This window comes from Oculina patagonica, chromosome 13, assembly GCF_052425735.1.
Source record: "Oculina patagonica isolate OP01 chromosome 13, crgOcupat, whole genome shotgun sequence".
In the NCBI taxonomy this organism is placed as follows: Eukaryota; Metazoa; Cnidaria; class Anthozoa; order Scleractinia; family Oculinidae; genus Oculina; species Oculina patagonica.
In genome coordinates this window covers 27,076,639-27,095,430 of record NC_135770.1, presented here as the reverse complement: position 1 = coordinate 27,095,430, position 18,792 = coordinate 27,076,639, and the positions used below count along the sequence as shown (strand labels likewise).

Here is an 18,792-nt window from a genome sequence, read left to right as displayed (position 1 = left end):
ATGATTTTCAGTGTTTTAACTTGATGAATTATTAATGAGTTTGAGAAGCCTACTTCGACTTTTCAAGGCAGTTAAAACGATCGCAAATTACAGCAAGCTATGAAATATTGATTGCTTAAAAGGCTTTAAAAGTCGTTATGACATAGGGTAAATTCATCACATCTCCAACAGTTTCCTTGAAGCTAGGACCGAAATCGTAAGTATCCCTTTTCTTTTGTTTATGAAGCCATAGTATTTTAGCATCGTAAAAATCAGCCTTTCGTTATAGTTTTACAGCAATTCACCTCTTACTTCTTTAATGGCAACGTGCTAAAATTTTATTGTATTTTTTCAGATTTTTACAGTTTTCCTCATTGCCTTTTATACGTTTTCATCTTTTTTCTTTGATCCACGTGAAAATTGTTTGTACGGAGTGGCAATCCAAAAAATAACGTTTAACGGTATTCTTAACCTTTTCGTGTATTTTTTATTCCATTTGGCCTATAGAATTTATTTTTCTTTTTAGTTAAGTCATAGCCTATTAGCTTAACGAAAGTTAAACTTATTGTATCAAAACAAACGAAAAAGAAACATATGAAATGTCCTCGTCATATAACTTTGATTGCTTCTTTCTCGGTAAAAAGCTAGGTTTTGCAATTTATGATAAAAGACGCGATGAAGACGCAATGCAAAGCACTTTCAATATCTGCTTTGACTTCCATCAGAGCAGGTCAAAGCTTCCGTTCCGGCTAGAGGGTCTCAATGGGGTGGTGGTTTTTACGGTAAACGGTTAAAATTTTGGCTGTTTTACGGTTTACGGCCGGTTTACCATTAAGGTTAACAAAAGTTAAAAAATAATTCCCATTGTTTTTAAAAGTTAAAAGTTAATTTCCATTATTGAAAAACATATTTTTGGTCTTAGGAACATTCTGGGACGATGAAGTGACCTAGTCTGTTTTATTTAAAATTACTGACCGATTTTTTACGGTTAACAAATTTAAGGCTAACGGCTGGCTAGCTGGCTAACCCCATTGAGACCCACCTGCTATGCATCAAGATAAACCGTATCATCTCATGTCGTGTGTAAAATAATGGGTCATTGTTAAATTACCTCATTACTAAATAAGCCGGCAAAACTGGTTGATCGCTCAATAGAGGATTGTGGCATTTTTGCTTTGTTACCTAATTAATGTCAATCGTTTTTCCTACTTGCACAGATCAAAAACGTAAACAATAAATCTTGTAAATACGTGTTATGTTCAATTTCTTCTGTCTTGTAATTTCAAACTCGACTTTCGTTTTCAAATTGAAAATCGCAGGATCGCTGAGGTCATGAAATTTTTTTTAGTAACATTTCCTTTTCCTTTAAAGGCAATGAAGTCAATATAAAAAATTCATTATTGAGATGCTTAAGGTATCATACTGACACGAAACAACTTCATATGTCGTCTAACAACTTCGTCGAAACCAACAGCTAAGAATTAAGAGTATTTTACCAACCTGTAGTGTATTGAGCCAGCGGTTAGGAGCATGCGCACTTATGCGCATTCTGTACCATGTGCTTTCGAATAAAACCAAATACATGACACTACCTTTTAAAGCTCTTTTGCTTAATTGTTGTTTATTAAACGAGCTGAAAAACGATTTAGACATGAAAACAGCAGTGAAATTTTTGTTTCCTTTAACTTATTACTTTAGTTTCCGTCGGTTTTTCTTGGTTTATATGATAATTATTCTTGAAAAAGGACATCCTTGGTTGCAAAGTGAAGGTGTCATTGCCACGGTTATTTTGGCAGCATTTGATCGCCTGAAAAGTCTTACTTATTCTATGGCATCACATTAAATCAACAGGCTTTATATGTATGACCTATTATTTTTGATCAGACAATTTATTGTAAACTGATAATAAAAAAGAATATATCGTTTAGCTCTCACTAAAAATAATCAAAGTTGATTTTGCATGGAACCACCGTGCCGCTATGCCTGCTTTAATTGGACGAGTTAGGTCGAAATAAACTGAGGTGGCAGCGAATGTTTACATTGTTTTATTTCATTTGTATTTTACAAACGTTTCATCTTTTGTTTTGATTTCGACTTTGTTGTAGAATAATAGTAAAGACGATCGAAAGTTGCATCTAGCTACCTGTAAACAATAAACTGCTCTTTCCGTAGCTCCTAAAACTCCAAACCTCGGGCTGCAAAATAACACACTCGCGAAGCATAAATTTGCCAAACGCTTAGGGTCAAGAATAAATATGAAAACAAATAGTTCTTGCTAAGTTAGTGCCGAATCGCACTAGCGGACAAGTTTTAAATATCATAACATTTTTTACAAAAACAAAATTGTCGCGACAAGTCAGAGACATTTTGACGAAAACAAAAGGTGTAATTATTAGTACAATAGCTCTGCACGTGCTTCTGCCATCCCTGTACATTTCTCAGCACGGTCGTCTTGGGCAAACATCAAATATGCAGTACAACGCGATAAAAAAAATCTAAAACAATTCGCATTTAAAGTACGCGTGTTCTCATGCAGTGATAATGAGTCGTCTCAAGATAACTTTTTCTTTTCTCATTCTTACATTTGGCCGAAACACTTCACTTATAAATATGCTTTGCCTCTCGCGAAAAGATTTTGCGGCTGGATTATGATAGTGAGAGCCACATCACGTTGCATACTATCCCAACAACTTTTGAGTGCGTGTTGTTTTTCGGTGCAATTTGGACCAAACACAATAGCCAATCAACAACATATTGTTATCTGGCATTACGAGGGGCATGGGAATGCGACTTGTCATGTGTTGTCCTGCCTTGAGGCAGGACTTCGGCCCCTTTGATGATTTGTCCATTTTGACAAAATTTGCCCTTGTCCAACAAGTCGTTCGCACTTGTTTTTACAATTGTTTGACAACATCTATCGCGCGTGCAACGCGGACCAATCATAAGACAACTGCTTCTTTGTTTTCCTGAAATGTTGGCAAAGTTGTAGGTCTCAAAAAACGCACTCGCACTTGTTTTCTGCAACAAGTGACACGTTAATGATGAAATATACCAATTGTTACAAAATTTGTCCGCTAGTGCGATTCGGCCCTTATCGACGCATGTTTTCGAATTCAATGATTTCTACTACTGTACCTGCTTTCGATTATATGAGAGTATGTTACTGTTTTCACTTAGTTGAAAGCTGTTTCAAAGTTTGTTATCCTTATTATAGTGGTTAAAATCTACTATTAAAGTCTTAAGTTGCAGGATGTGGTAGCAATTCGTTAATATGATATTTTTAAATTGCCTCATTTTTTCGAAGTTTTTGCTTGTTTACAAGCAAAAATGGTAGAATAGGGGTTAGTAGACAAAATTTGGAACCACATATTTGTAAACTCTCAAGGGACTTTTTTAATTTCTCAAGGGACTGTTTTAATTTCTCAAGGGATTACTTTCCGCTGTGGGTGATCACTTGCGATTTCGTGGAAAAAACGTGACTTGTCACATTTACAAACGTTATATAACAATTTTAAAAGTGACATGTCAGCTTTCCTATCTCAACGCACGTGTGTCTGAAAGGCGATCTATAAAAAGCGTCGCACAAACAATGGATTGCGTAACTAAAACACGAATAAATTATCACTAGCACTTACATCGCGTTGAGAGCAATGTTGCATGAATCGGCTTTACAACATGCGATCGTATCTACGCAGTTCGAGTGGAATTTCAGTCAAAGACAGCAAAATTCTTTCGTATTTCATCTTCAAATATAATTCGAAAGCATTCACTGTATATGTGGCTTTTGTTTAATCCTGGGTCTTGATATCCGACCCTCGCCGAGCCTAGACAAAACGCAGCTTGAGTGTAACGATTTGTTTACGCAATGTTTTCTCCGACAGTAGTCGGAAATATCCGTATTTTTTTTCGTGCTTTTTCATGGAGCAATCGTAACGATACGGCCTTGAACACATTGAACGGCGGTCTACCTATAACAATTCAAATATAGCGTCGCAAAAACAAAGCGTCGAACGCATATTTTGCTGTTTCATTTGCTAATTTCGCTGCCGTAATCGACTGCCTCGAAAGGTCCTTGCAGTTTTAAAGTATAGAATTGTCAGATCTCGCTGAAATTTGCACTGTTTATTTGTGTAATGTTAAGGAATATTTGTATAAATACCCGGCGCGAACGAGCCATTTTTGACAAAATTATATGGCTGCATTTCCTCCGCGAAGATAGGAAATTGTTAAATTAAACTACAAAGAAACTGTAATAGTCCGGCGGCTTAGCTCGAAATTTTAGTTGAATTGTGCACTTTTTGATACAAGCATGAAACTTGGCACAATGAAAGTGGTCACCAACAGAAACTTTTTCAGATATAGTGCCAAGCCCGAAAAACTCCGGTTTCCATGGAAACCTTAATTTATTAACCCTATTCAGACCGGGCTTTTTTGGATCTTTTCAAACCTCCGTAACGTCCAGAATATTTAAGCAATCATAATGAAACTTAGGGAATATATATTATGTCCAAACAACTATCTTTTGGTATACGTCACGTGGGAAGATGACGTCACATCACGTGACAATTACATCATAATGTCAAAACAGCCGCCATCTTGGATTTCGAATTTTTTCCAAAACGTCATAAAACCGCCCAAAATTACTGCAAAGTACTCAAAATCAATAAAACTGTGCTTAAAACCCTTAAAAAGATGAAAATAATTGCATTAAAATTATTTTTTATTAAAAGAAACACGACAATTAAAAATTGAGAAAACATGCCTGTCAAAATACCGTTGCCATGGTTACGTCAAGTTCCTGACACAACAACTTATCCTACCAAAGTATTTCCAGATAAATTTTAGATAAATTCGCAAAGTTTGGTAGCGTTTGGTTGAATCTTGAAAAAGTTATAAGCGTTCAAAGGCAGCGCGGGCACTTTCCGCCCCTCCCGGTCCGGATAGGGTTAAAATCAATGAAATTTCGTGAAATATTTGTTTGTCCTGGTTTATAGACAAATACTATTATGCCAGGTAGTGATAACAAGTCGCAGGTACCAGGGGCGGATCCAGGATTATTCAAAGGGGGGTGGCTGTTTACGATTATTTTTGTTTACTATATTGTTCAAGCCCCGGTTTTTTTATGGGGGGGGGGGGGGGGGAGGGGGGTTTCAGGCTTTTAGGCAATTTTTTTGAAAGAAGAAGTGCAAATTATTTTGGGTCTGAGGCCCATATTTCATGTAGCCGTAGGCTCCATCCCCCTAGGGGGGTCTGGGGGCATGCCCCCTCAGAAAATTTTGAAAAGTTGAAGCCTCTTAGACGTGATTTCCGCGATTCTGAACAGCTGTCAATTAAGTTATTAAACCACTGTTTTTCCTTAATAATTTAGCAAAATATTCTTTCCTCAACTTACCTTGGGTTATATTTCGGAGATAAAGACTGGTTCTCAGTTATGAAATGAACAGTGATTGAAATTTAAAGTTGACAGGGCACGAACTTACAGGAAAGAACAGATATGCGGGTTTTTTTTGCTCACCCACATGCGTGGAAATTTTTAGCCCTTGGCAAAGTGGCCTGGGGACAACTTTGGCGACTTTGCTTGCTTGTGAAATCGCTTTGATGCGAAAAACGGTAAGAAAACTCGCTAAAAAAGATGTAAATGGAGAAGAAAATCATTCCAGCAAGGCTAAAACAACTCTTGAAAACTAAAAGGAATCTAAGTTTTTAAAATTATACACACATGTTTTGCTTCATTAAGCCAGAAGTTCGTAAAACAGGCTGTCGAAAATCTCCTATTTTGGAAAAATGGCCGTCCTTAACTTTGAACGGTCGCCTGACTATGAAAGGTGGATGGAAATTGTACTTATTATTTTTCTATTTTAAAAGTTTGTTTTCATTTTTCTGGTGGATCAAGGGGGGTGGCTAGCCACCCAATCCACCCCCCCTGGATCCGCCCCTGGGTACAAAATTTAGAATGAAATGCTGTAATTTAGACTGTTCACACCCCAATATTTTCCTATTTTTCTTCTGTTAGCGAACGGTTCACCCATCGAGAGACCTGGACGCTAGCGCAAAACGAAAGATGCGAGGGAGCAGAGGGCGGGGAACGAAAAATCTTTTCCCATGCAATAGTTTCCTATGTAATTATTGGTATCAAACAGATGGTAAAAAATAACAATTGTAAGCCTAATTAAAAGCATTCATATCTGTATTTATGAATAAAAATCAACAATAAAAGGTTTATAAAAGTACAAGAAGAAATACTTTGTGGGGAAGGGGCAGGGGGGCCTCTCGGCTGAAAATTTCATTGCTGTTTACTGGCTGAAAATAGGAAATTGGCGTTGGCACTATATCAAGAATTGATTAGTATGCGAATGCTTGTAATCCTGCAAAGTTTGGTGCTTGTATCAAAAATCGCACAATTCAGGAGCTAAGCCGCCGGACTATAATGATAAGTTTGAAGAACAATGCACAGGATAAACCTTCGACTCATACTTCATGCAAAAACGTCGATATCTCGAAGAGACTTTGATTAGTATGTGTAATGTTAAGACCATCGAAAACAGCAACTAAGCTTAACGTCTTAGAACATCGTCGTTACCAGCAGCTACGAACACCATGATTACAAAGCTTACCAATGCGCGCTGTCTACCCATAATCCCATTCCGTCTTATCGTTCACGTTTTGAGCTTTTCACGGGTCAACGTTTCTTCAATCAGGTATAAGATGTAAAGCGCTATTGATCAGAACATGAAAATATGCGCTATATAAATTAGCAAATTATTAAATTATTATTATTATATTAATCCATTATAAAATATAATATAAGAAGGAAAGGATCGCAATTCCAGCTAGCGCTAGCCAGATAGAAGTCATTGCGGATGCATCTAACGTGCATGATGTGCAAATTTATCGAGAATTATAACGAGACTTCATCAAAAAAAGAAGTTATTATTGAGTTAAACTGTTTATTTCGTCTACCAAGTCCATGATCCGAGTTTTCGTTCCTGCTATACATCAAGAAAACCGTATCATTTCATGGCGGGTGTAAAGTAATGGGTCATTGTTAAATGAGACAGCACCTGTTAAATACACTGGTAGATCGTTTAATAGGGGATTGATTTTCATCATTTTTCCTTACTTACTCAGATCATAAACGAATCAAACTCAGGAAAAATATAAATACGTGTTACCTTCAATTTCTTCTCTCTTAGCATTTCAAACTCAACGCTTATTTTCAAATTCAAAATGATAGGATTACTAAACTCCTTTTTATGGTAGTAAAGACCATCGAAAACAGCAGGTAGCTGAGCTTAGTAGCTGAATTGCTGAGCCTGATTTTATGACAGAACATTTCATGATGTTTTTACTTTATGAACGCAGTTTCGATAGATTCCGTGTGGGCAAGGTTTAGATTTTTTCCATTTAGGTCATAAATGTGTAGCTCCGCTTTTAGGCCATCCTATAGCTATATATTACATTATCCTTTTCATCCGGAGCCCTAAAATATCAACCCAACCAAAAAAGTGGTAGGGCTATAGCCCTACCAGCCCTTCCCTCTCCGCGGTCCCTGTATTATCAATGTACAAGGCCATAAATTTACATCCGATATTAAATAACATATTTAATAAGCTTCAATAATACAATTCAATAATATTTTTCTTCTTTAGATTCATCAAATGATCAACCGTGAACCAATCAGCTGTATGACCGAAATAATGTTTTAGGCCCACCGAGCTCCTGTATTAGAGACAGAACGCGTATATTGATAATAAAAGACATTCTTACAATAAGGTTACGTTTTTTTAAAAAAAAAAAAAACACGCCCTTTTCCCAGAAGAAGAATAAGCTTTGCTTACTAACTGGAAGTTATGTTTTCAAAACAATGATATAGGAGAACAATTATTTAAGCTTTTGTTTAGCATTGCGGCTAAGATAGTGTTTCTTAAACTTCTTTAGGATTTCCAGGTCTTTAAGTATTCAACCCAGTTATTTTTGTCTACACAATAGAAACTGAGACGAAGACAAGAAGAAGCTTATGTCGAAAGGTTCCTTTATATATCGACTTCGCCAAAATAGGGTACAATACCTTTTTGAGTGCCCCGAGAGGTTACCCGGCCAATTACTGCGATGGTGAATGTCAACCCGAACCTATACCTAATCATCTCAACCACACAAACCATGCAATCGTCCTAGCACACTGGAATGCTCTGGTTGAAAACGTGAAACCCCCCTGTTGTGTACCCACAAAGCTGGGATCTATACACGTGATGTATCGTGAAAACAACACACAAGTGCTTTTGCGAAACATGGTTGTAAAAGAATGTGGATGCCGCTGAACAGAGGAGCATGTTGATGAGATGTTTTGCATCCATAGCCATGTAATACTCTTTGTTTAAAATGTCCGACTACTTGCACTGTATTTGCACTGAGTCGATGTGAAGTTCAAATAAATGGAATAGACACAGTTGTCATCCTTAAACAACACTATCTGTTTATTTTTCATTCTTGGTCCGATCCCTTCTTAATTTGTTTCATATGAGTCATCCCTTTGTACAGTAAACCGAGCAAGCGGTTCTTGCTCTGGTAGCGGTTGATTTTTCGTTTTGTCGGTGACCAGACCCAAACCCTCACTCGGCCAAATCCTTATCGTTCTGATAAAACATTAACCAAATGAAAAATATAAGAATATTCTATTGTTTTCTTAGTATGAAGTACATTGCCTTTTCATGTTTTTGAAGCGTTTAATTCGAAGCGAGTATGGAATACCTAAAAAATTTATATTACGTCATTCATCAAATGTGCTGGCGTTGCAACATGGGTAATGAATAAAATCATGCTTCTTTTGAAATGCTACTTCGCCAGGAGCAACAGTCATTGATCTAACTATGGAATGAATTTTCCTGCTCATTCCATGTAAGTGTAGTCAGAGACGTGACGAACATGCTAGAAGTTGCACGGATTACGTCATTGATAGCGAAATAACCGCCGTGCTAAAGATAAGCTTGGATGACGTTATCCCTGGATTGCGTGACTTGCGTGACTTCTTCGCTAGTCTTTCACCCACGACACAAAGCAGTTACTTTAACCGTGAATTATCAAGAAGGAAGCTCATCACGGACAACAGATTTTGAAAAAATTGGCAAAGTTGTTCAAACTTGTCGTTCGAAATTTGTCTTAAATTTTATCAGTCGAAACCATTTTTGGTTATTTTCGCCTTTTCAGCGGAGCTCCTGCGGGGGCATCTTGGGTAGGGAAGTTTGGTTAACCCATGAAGCCGAAAAAGCGTACGAGCGAGTGTCCGTACAGACTCTCGGGAAAGGAAGGGGGTGGGGGGGGGGGGGGGTTCTTAAGATTACCCGACGTGGTGAGGTAAATGTCATCTTTTGTTGAGTCCAAGGTGTTTTCATGGAAAAACGTCAACATTCCTGGTTTTTGTACGTTGCGACCAACAATAAACGAAATACTTTCACAACAACAAATCAGCATTGCTAGACACTTCAATAGCAAAATAATGGTAAAGACTTTAAATAATCTCTCGTATGTTTCCGATCAAACCTTTCCCAAATTGTTAGACTTTGTTCGTGTTTTAATGAACAGTAAATTATCAAGCGCGGGAAAATCAAACCCTTCGGGCGAAGAGTTAAGAAAGATAATGATACCATCAAGGCTTGTGTTTACAATTTAAGGTTTGTAAGTTGTTAGTAGACGAGATACGGCGACAGAATAACAAATTCTCTCACGCTTAATTTCACACGAATGTATCGCTAATTGCAACTCGCAACACTTTGATGTTACTTCATATTTTTCATCTTGAAAAATGATCTGGACACTTCATTTCGTTTAACCGAAACGATTGTACAAAAGGCGGCAAATTGAACAACAAGGCTTTGTTCAGTTTACTTTGTAAGCTGAAAGAAACACAGAGAAAGCGAGCAGGAAAAAATATGTCTTCGTTAAGATTTCTCGCTCAACCTCATCTAAAGTTTTTATACATCATGGAAACTATGGCAAATGATCCGGGAAGATCCGAAATAGTTGCGCAGCTGGAGTTGTCGAAAGGAGGAGCGAACGGGTTTCTACCGTTCCAGCGGCTGACCAACTAGGTAAACTGATCGAGTTCACTAACTGGTCAAGGATAAAAAAAAAACTGTCAAAAGCTACACGAATGGAAAGATTCATCTTTGCAGATAATTCAAAGGTCGGTGGTGTTGGAGTATAATTTGGCTTGCACATCTACCTTGATTTATAAAAAAGGTGGCTTTCGGGCTGTTAGGGGATGTATGGGGTTTCAATTTTTTTTCGGAGGACATTGAAAATTGTTCGGCTTTCTTTCAATGATATTTGTCCCTGTTTGACGTAGTGATTTCAATTTTATTTTTTTCCTTCCTTCCTCCCTCACGTTCCCCCCTCCTTTCCTCCCTCCTTCGATTTACTTGTGGTTAGTTTAGCCCAGTCTTTAACTCTAATTCTCCATTTTATTTGAATTGTAGTCGCGCGCACTGACTTGTAGAACAGTTGTGATCTAGCTTTCCATTTTGCTGTCTAAAGGACGTTTGCCGGAGGACAACATTAAGTGCTATGAAGGTGGAAGTCTAACGATTTGCATGTTATGCGTCGCCTGGTAATCGTACCTTCGAATAAAGCTTTAACGGGTTGAACTCTTGACTCAGTACGTTTTGCTAGGTACAGATAACGGTAGGCTTGCTTTTAGGTCTTTAGGACCTTTAGCCACATCAACTAGGACTCGGAACGAAACCTTAGGGCTGATTTGAAAGCGGTCATGGCGATATTTGGCTTGAGATTTAGAAATATTTGAATAATAGAATTGAATATTTGGTCGGTGCTTTCAAGGGCAAAGAGAAACTTGGTCCCTTAAAAAAGCTCCAAAAGAATCCAGGAATCCCATTTTAGAGATTCCTCGTTCCCCGTTCCCCGCTCTTTTCTGTGGGTTTTTTGCCTTTATTTAATGGCGTTTTTTCGTGCTTCGGTAGTCTTGTTTTATAGTTAAAGCTCCCGAAATTAAGGCTTTCTTGTTTTTGATTTTGGTTAGCGTTGTTTCACTGACCACCAAAGACAAAACGACAAATGTAATGTTCTTGCAGCAAGTGTTTATTTAACAATTCACTATATTTCTTACTACAAATCATGCTCTCTCAGCCTTTCCTCCTTCTCGGAGCTACCTCTGCTACAAAATTGATTACTTTTTAATACATGGCGATTTCAAGAAGCTGCGCATAGCTGAAATGGTGTTTAATCTGACTCGTTCCTCGTCCCCAGTCGTCTTTCAGTCTCCTTTTAATATTAACGTGAGAAGCGTGGTTGGGGAGCTCTTCCTTCCCATGATCTCCTCCGTGTTCAGTTTGACCCAGTCTCCCTAGACTCAGGACGGACAGAAAAGACGACCGGGACGAGTCAGGTGTTTAATAGTTCTCCTCGCACTCTTGTGGAGGAATAAACCTTTCAGGGTCCACGCCAAGCACCACGTCGTAAAAGCTGTTAAAAAGGAAAGAAATATCAGCGTCTGCTACTCTAACTTGTGTGAAAAATTTTCCCCCGAAATAACGCCCACTCCCGCCACCTCCCCCCTTCCCTTGAAAAGCATACTTTAACGTCAATGGATTTTCTTTATTAGTTTGCTCACTAACTTCTGTTGACAATCGGGAATGGACTGATTAACGTTTACAGCAGTTTCGCTAGCCTAGCCTTTTCGGGGCAAAAAAGCGAGCGAAGCGAGACAGCTCGACGAAACTAGCGCCTTCAGAAATCCCATCGTTACCCCCGAAGCGCGTACGCTGCTTTCGAAGAAAGAGCCTGCTCGCAGGCTACGGTTTCGCGTCTTTGACCACCTTTTTTCGAAACTAGCTTGAAATTGTTCCAAATAAAAAGAAATCGTGCTGCGAGATGATTGGAAAAACTACGCGTACGTTTTAAGATTGAAATGTTTTGACTGAGATCAAAAAAAGTTTCGCTTTGTTAATTCAACCGGAGTTTCTGATGACTGAGTTCGTAGCTTTATTGATTTTTCGCACTCGAGTGCCAGCTACACAGTTAAGCCAGCTAAAATCTTGTTCAAAGGACTGCACTTCAGTAGAAATGAATCAAACATGTGAACTAACCTGGTGTGAATGAAGCCATACTTCTTGGAGAAGATATTCTCATAAAGCACGAGGCAAATCTCGTGGCCCTGCTCCGGGGAATAGAACGACTCGGTAACCGTCACAAAGTGGCGATCTGAAAATTATACATAGACTACGAGCAGTCCCTATTTTTTCGCAGAGTCCGTCGAGCTTGAAGCGAAATTTTTTTTCGAAGAATTCGTCGAGCTTATAGCGAAAAAATTACGCGCGGGGGGAGGAGGCGGGACAAGGCGAGAAGCGAAAAAAAATAGGGACTACCCGCAAAGCCACAGCGTTTGACCTTTCACGGCCGAGTGATTTTTGGCTTCGATTTCAAATCTAATTTGCCGTGTCCAATAATATTTCCGCATTTTGACGTACTGTCAATTGACACCGCTGCACTTGGTTGGGTTTGTCACTTACGCATCAAAATCAAAGCTTTCTTGATGAATCGTCTGCAAAGTTTTATCTCTGGCGATTTATACAGTTCCAGCAATGTTTATTTTTTAACACTGATTCACCTCTATGGGCTACTTAATGTAAAGGCAGCTTGATGTAAGTGTTTAAAGCGCTTCTGTTTGTTTAAATTTGTTTATTCCCGGCTTGTAATTACGAAGCTCGCGCAAAACAGCCGTTGTCTTGTTTACGAGCCTTGAATTTCTGTGGAATAAAGCTACTTTTGGTTGAATTCTCCTCTCTTATTTTCGCTCCGTACTTTGGCGGCTTGCTGTTCATACACTGAATTAAAAATGTTCTTCGGAGATGCAATTTTATAGCGACAAAGTACGATTCAAGAAGCGATTTCGAGAGCTCAAAAGCTCCCGCTCCCATCGCTTCGCAATATGACATGCAAGTGTTAACAACGTATTGACATCTTGCTGTCAACGCTCCAAGCGTTAGCCAATCATATTTTTGCGTTGTGAGAGCAACGCATAATTCAAACACTGTGGCTTAGCGGGTAGTCCCTATTTTTTTCGCTTCTCGCCTTGCCCCGCCTCCTCCCCCCACGCGTAATTTTTTTCGCTATAAGCTCGACGAACTCTTCGAAAAAAAATTCGCTTCAAGCTCGACGGACTCTGCGAAAAAATAGGGACTGCTCGTAGTCTAAATTATACAAAGCAAGATTAACTTTTACCGGCAAATGACAAAATAATTACATCGATTAAACCTAAAAACGCGCGCTCTTACCATCTTCAACGTTTCCCTCAAAAAGAGCAACGTTTACTCCAAGACCCGGTAACGCATTTGTACCAATGGTCCCTTCTCCAAGAAAAGTGGCGTTGTCGGGTATCTCAAACCTATGGAGGGTTCTGTGAGTTCTTTCTTGACACAGTCTTGTTTGGGCTCAGTTCGATTTGGTACATGGTGTGCTGCAAGAAATAAAAATGGCTACTACCTTGTACAGCATGATTAAAAGCGTCAAGAACTATAAGCGTACTGCCCAGTAGCTTTTATTTGAATGTCCACACCCTTTTGGTTTTATCCCCTATCACTGACTTAAAAGGGACTTTATCACGGAAATTTCAAAGATTGTTGGTCTAAACTGTTCTGAAAGTACTACATGAAAGTACTGCTTTTAAATAGTTTTCATTTAAAAGGTTACTTAATATTACTCGGCACTCCATGGTTTTCCATGGAATGCAGGTTAATATTTCACGAGAGATAATATCACACCTCTCGGTGGAGATAAATGAACTCGTTAAACTTCCTCTCTTTTTTCACATCAACCTCTTCAACTACGCTAAGTCTCTCTCCATGAGCATCGTACGAGAGTCTTGCAAACACCGCGGTATTCTTTGACGGATCAAACTGAAAAGTAATGGAAATGCAAAATTATTAAAAGTTACCAATGTTCGTACTGAAACGAAACAAACTACCTCCAGACTATTGTTTTTTTTAAGTTTGTTGAAAAATGACCAAGGAGGTCTCCAAGAGAATTTCTGAAAATTGTTTTAAGGGAGGGTCTGGATTGCCCCGGCGAAATTCCAATTTCAGCCATGCAAGCACGCGTGGGTTATCCTTTGTGATTTCATTAAACAAGTTTCGCGTTTATACTCAACATTGCGCATCTAAATTCTCCTTTTTTAATAAATGCAAAGTCAATAATATTGGTTATGAGAATTAGTCATGATCGCCGAGTTAATTGTCTTGATAGTACGCAAATTCTCTTTACTAATATGAAAAGATATGTACGCAAAAAAAGAAGGAGAATTTGTATATTGACTCTGAGGAATAAGGATCAAACTCACCGCCATTTGGCGTGCATTCCACTCCGGAGGAGTCTCTGAAAATAGTCACATGACTTAAATTGTTATTTTTTTTAAAAAAAAATCGATGACAACATTTATGTCAGTTTCTATATAAAGGGACCCAAAGGGGTAAAATGGGAAGTAGGATTTGGGCAAATTTTCATTGGGAAAATGGGATTTGAATCACTGGGACTGGGAATCACAGACAGAAAAACAATAGAGCTGGGACTGGGACTGGGATTTTGAAAACTCGGGAAAACAATAAGTTGGAAAATGGGATTTATAACCCCCTCTTTCAGGACCCTTTATGCATAGGAATTCCTTTCACAGTACTTGACATACAGGTCTACAGTCCTAAAAACACGAAGCTCTCTCCCACTATAAAACCACCAGTTCTGCGCGCGCAGGCTACAGCCACAGCTCCCATCTACCTTTCAATGGGACTGGGGTTAAACAAAGACTACCCTGAATTTCAGTCGCCCTCTCTGGCCAGACCAGATCACTTAGAGCGCCCTGAAGGGGGTGGGGTATAAATGCCATTTTTCTAGCCCAAATTTTGTCCAAATCCCATTTCTCGACCTATTGTTTTCCCAAGTTTCCCAAATCCAAGTCCCAGTTCCATTGTTTTTTTTTTGTTTGTAATAATTCCCAGTTAGCCCAGTCCCAGTGACCCAAATCCCATTTTCCCAGTGAAAGTTTGCCCAAATCCCAGTTCTCATTTTACCCCTTTAGGCCTATCCGCTTACATCCGGTGGAGACTCAATGAAATAAAGGGTACTAAAAACATGCTGCAAAAAGACTAGAACACTGAATTTGAAGGCAAAGTTGTAAACAGAGTGATGGTGAAAAGGGCAGAATAACAGTTGGAGAGCGAAATTCGAGTCTCTAGCCGTGACCCGGTAGACACAGCTCAGGTCGTCTGTGACATACATTATACGACATATATATTCTCTTACGCACGAAGCACATTTTCTGCCATTTTCCACTTTTTTCACCTTTTAACAACTATAAATTTATTCACCCATTTATGAGCTCAGAGGAACGGAGAATATTTGGAAACGATAAGTCTTTATGTTATGTTTGCAGATATGTCCAGGATTGAACGCAAATGAGATGCACGTTCCTTATAACAGCCATCACAAAGTGTCCTCATAAATAAAAGTTCACCAAAACACACCAAAATCTGTCAAATATGAAGTAATATGGAAATGTCAAGTAACACAGTAAAGCATAAAGTACTCATTAAACAATACTTGCGTTCAATCCTGGACATAAGTGTATGTTTGGAGCGAACTTTTTAAAGATCTTTAAATGCAAGCTTGAAATGGAAACAACGTAGTGATCTGAAAACTGGTAGCGTACTCTCGATGGTACGGAAGCTGTGCTTTCGTAACTCGTCCTTTGTCTTTCGAGTTTCGATGCTGCTGCTTCTCATATTATGAGAAGTTTAATGTTTGACTTTGGGCCATTCCATTTTTTATCTCCCCCGTATTGATGAGTTAAGTAAAAATTTACCCCCCCCCCCCTTCCCCCAAGAAAAAAAGATCAAAGTGCCGACATGATCACCCCCTTCAGAAAGAACCCGGTTTTCAACTTTTCCCTAACCCCTTCAGAAATATTCGAAAGATCGAAGAATGCCCACAGGGTTACCCCCCTCAGAAATGACTTTCATAGCCCCTTCACAAAATTCATATTTCTCTTATTTCTCTAAATAATTAACTTGAGAGAAGATTCAAGTAGGCAACTTGCAAGGCAAATACACTCTTTGTTTTTATAAGAATACAGTTTTTCCGACCCAGGCGGAATATTCTTATTTTTCTGCCGATTTTAGGCCGAAAATATTCTTATGAACATTCTTAGAAAATACCGTTTGACTTTTACGTTTTAAAGTGTTTGGTACATTGTGCAGACATGTACCATTGCTTTTCGTTGCAGCCTGGCCATTTTGGCTTTAAACAAAGCATTCCTCATATATATAAAGTGACGGAAATGAAAATACCTGATTTTGTTTCAACTAAAAACATGTTTAATTGTATTGTATTTACAAATTTTCAACTCAAAACTATATTCTTTTCAAAATCTCAGCCTCGGGTTTATTCTTAAAATATTCTTAAAAATTCGCAAATTTCAGCCTCGATATTCTTATAAATTAGATTCTTATAAAAAAAAAAGAGTGTACATAATTAAAGTTTCAGTGTTCTTTCGCGCGCGCCATCGTCAACGATTCATGGAAACCATCCTTTAATTTGTCGCCGGAGGTAGCCCACCATTAAGCTTACATCTGATCTACAATTAGCTACAATCCCGGGTACAATTGACCACTCCATCTCCAGGAATTTAGATTGATATATTTATCAAAAATTAATTACTCACCGCATGGACCAGGCTTCTGAGCATTGACAAGCGCCACAAGAAACAACGTTCCCAGAAAGGAGAGCATTTTGCTTTCAATACTTTGAAGGGTTACGAAAAGCGCGGTGCCGGTCTCGATATCCGCTGATATCACCACAGGTACCCCAAGCTCTATGGGTGATATTGACCGTGTGACCTTTGTTCAGCGTTGTGTGAGCGTCACGGCGAAATTATAAGGATTTGTATGGGAAAAAACGATTCTTACGTCACTTTAAAAATGCGAACGAGTTTAATTTCGCCGTTACGCAGCGGTCGCCGTGACGCTCAAATTACAACACTCCACAACGCTGAATAAAGGTCACACGGTCTATATCTCCCATAGAGCCTGGGGGTACCTGTGATATCACGCTGAAGTCAGGTGATTCCACAAAATACTTACCTATGAAAATTATACAGTATTGGGTGTCCTAAAAAACACAGCAGGTAAAAAGCCAAAAATATCGAGCTCTGCTCTGACCTGCGTCAGCCGATGAATAACTCGCACGGCAGATGTTCGGGCAGCGCACGGTCGCAACCGTGCTAAAAAACAAAAGAGTGATGGGCCACTTGAAATGAAAAGAAGGATGGAAAAAATTGGGGGAAGGCCAAAGGGGCTTTGGGCTCTTAGCAATAAAAAGTAACGTTTCAACATATTCATTGAATGATATCGATCTATTTCGGTATATTAAAGGATACGTATACAAACACGTTCTTTTCCCCGCCAAAAAAGAGCGCCTGATCTGGCAGGTTCAAACAGTTATGTCTAGACATAATTTTTAAAATCGAATGAAACCAACTCATTAGCCAAATCTAGGGTCGACAATGCAAGATCGGCTAGCCTATTCTAGGCTGTTTTTGATTCCCGAGTGCAAGCAAGAGTTTTTTTATTTTATCCCGGTTCGAGTCCTAGGGATCGATCCCTGGTGCTGACCAAAAGGATCGCGGCCTCTGGGGACGAGAATGGATCCTTTCCCGATTTTGTTAGACTGTTCCAGGCTCTCGGTTGTTGAAGGAGAAAACGAAAAACGCAGGCGAGCGAGGAAAAAACGAGGGGGGACGAAGGCGAGCTAGCCTTCGTTCCGCCTCATTTTTTCTTCGCTCACCCGCGTTATATGCTCTCCCATAACTACCGAGAGCCTGGAACAGGCTACGATTTTGTGGACTTCCACTAAGAATGAATGGAATGACAAGAACCTTTTTAAAGATGGCCGCCGCGTTGGCCAGTGTACTCAATTCAAAGCCAAAGTTTCGCATCATTGGCGTGTTAACGTCCATTTAAAAGTTTGAAAATGAAAAGAAACAGTTTTAAGAATACGCAATTCTCGCTATGATGTCAAAAGAAGAACAGCAAGCGATGAAAACCTGTTTCGACGGACTTCATTTGAGATTCGATGCGAGCTGACAGTGGAACCGAATAAGATATAAACACCTACCATGTTCTTTTCAGATAGATAGATAGATAGATAGATAGATAGATAGATAGATAGATAGATAGATAGATAGATAGATAGATAGATAGATAGATAGATAGATAGTTTATTGATATTCTTACATGACAGTCTAAAAACTGAACTGCGTAAAAATTTACAAAGATAAATTATTAAAAATACAACTATTAAAATCTATTAAAACTATATTAAAAATTTGCCATAGAAGGAAAAAAGCTATGTTTAAAACGATTGGTCCGAGCCTTATACATGTATGCTTGAAAATGACGTTGACTTCTAAGGTTATACATATTTACATTTTCCTGTGGTAAGAACTTATGTAATTTATGGCTACTATCGAGCATGATCTTATTGAAGAGTTTCTTGCACAGAATAGAACGTCGTTCCTTTAGGGAGCTTCACCTTTCAGGTGAATAATTGACAAATATAGCAGATATCGGACTTCGTATTTGAATTGTTTCACAGCATTACTTAGAAAGTATCGTTCTTTACGAGATAAACACGGACTCAAGGCAAGCGCAAATTTTGCATTCATTGCAATATTCCATATTGAGTACTTTGAAAGCGGAAAATTAGTAGGTGAAGGATTAACTCAAACAAACGATTTAAGAGGACATATGCAGAAAA

At 38.7% G+C, this 18,792-nt stretch overlaps 1 pseudogene across 1 annotated transcript; it reads right to left on the bottom strand.

Annotated features, from left to right (window-relative positions):
* Positions 1 to 11,202: 11,202 nt before the first annotated feature.
* Positions 11,203 to 16,800, bottom strand: LOC144634792 (mammalian ependymin-related protein 1-like; annotated as a pseudogene). The gene is made up of 6 exons (XR_013567266.1): positions 16,700 to 16,800; positions 14,327 to 14,361; positions 13,752 to 13,886; positions 13,266 to 13,447; positions 12,078 to 12,192; positions 11,203 to 11,454 (listed from the first exon to the last, which is right to left on the bottom strand). The product of XR_013567266.1 is annotated as a mammalian ependymin-related protein 1-like (transcript).
* Positions 16,801 to 18,792: the final 1,992 nt, after the last annotated feature.